The sequence below is a fragment of the Triticum dicoccoides genome, unplaced genomic scaffold (genome assembly GCF_002162155.2).
Source record: "Triticum dicoccoides isolate Atlit2015 ecotype Zavitan unplaced genomic scaffold, WEW_v2.0 scaffold196321, whole genome shotgun sequence".
In the NCBI taxonomy this organism is placed as follows: Eukaryota; Viridiplantae; Streptophyta; class Magnoliopsida; order Poales; family Poaceae; genus Triticum; species Triticum dicoccoides.
In genome coordinates, this window is record NW_021232408.1 from 1 (window position 1) to 1337 (window position 1337).

Below are 1337 nucleotides of genomic sequence, written 5' to 3' on the forward strand. Positions count from 1 at the left end.
GAAACCGTAGGTCTACTTGGTTATGTCGCAATAATCTAAATTTTCTGTGTTAAGATTACATGCTAATGTACTTAATGATGTATGTAATTAGGTAAAATAATTCATCTTAGTAGCAAACAAGGAGGAGATGAATGATTGAAGAATTTGTATTTCAATCTTCGCTGTCCTTTTTGAGGTGATGACCACATACATGCAAGTGCTATTTTCATACTTTTGGTAACAGAAAGAAAAATCCGTGTGTAATATTTAATTTTCATACTTTTCATACTCGTGATGCACCTTTAGATATTTAATTTAAATTGAATCTCTTTGTATTTTTGTAATCGTGATGTTATCTTCAGATAATTAATGTAAATTGTATCTCTCTGTATTTTTAGGTTAATTTGGGTCTTCAGATAATTTGCATTTGTATTTGTGTCTTTAGATGTTTATTTTTATTTATATGTTTGTGTGCAGGTTACGGCTGAAGTGCGAGTGCTTTTGCAGGGGCCCCATGACGCCGGCCACCATTGCCACCTATTGTTGAATCCAAATAATGATAATGATCCTCGAACTTTCAGACTTCGAACCGTAAGTAACACATGGTCAATACACGATTATTTCATTCCTCGCGTTGAGGCTTATGTACTACATGGTTATGCTAGGCTCACATCATCCGAAGACCAATTACGTTCGGACGCATCCCTTTTGACATCCCTCATTGACTGGTGGAGACCTGAAACCCACACCTTTCACTTTCGTTTTGGGGACCTTGCATCTACACTGAAAGATGTTTCTAGGATCACTGCTGTACCAATTAGAGGTGAGTCGTTAGTCTCTGAATGAGTTTCTCCATCTTGGGCATTAAATATCTCAGCCCGTCTTGGGATGACAATGCCAGAATCACAACGTTCTGGTGGCACTTGGGGCGTCCCACTCGCCTAGCTTCGTGCAAACTTTAATTGTTTATCTAACCACGCTGATTCTCAGATGATGTTACCCTATATACCACCAGCAGTTTGAGATGCTTGATGGGTCACTAGTCACATGGAACCCGTGGACTCAGGAGCAGTTACAGATGGTCTTCGATATACGACCCATCACAACAGGATGCGTGAGCGATAGTGCATTCTGGCCGACTAGCTGCAACTTATTATTCATGTGGTGTGTTGAGCCTTACAATTCAGAGCGTGTCATGAGACAGTTCGGTCTCTATCAGGATATTCCACCACCTTTTCCAAGATGTGTTGACGAGGAAACCCATAAGTAAGATGTGACCTCCCTAAATAGTTAGTGTCTTCTTTAATGTACTAAGTTGACACTTTGTTACATAATTTGCAGGCTGAGCAATATGGGCA

The 1337-nt window shown here is 39.8% G+C and overlaps 1 long non-coding RNA gene across 1 annotated transcript; it reads left to right on the top strand.

Annotated features, from left to right (window-relative positions):
• Window positions 1–89: 89 nt before the first annotated feature.
• LOC119344976 lies at window positions 90–785 on the top strand. The gene is made up of 3 exons (XR_005166878.1): window positions 90–175; window positions 487–570; window positions 645–785. It is a non-coding gene; the product is annotated as an uncharacterized LOC119344976 (long non-coding RNA).
• The last annotated feature ends 552 nt before the right edge of the window (window positions 786–1337 follow it).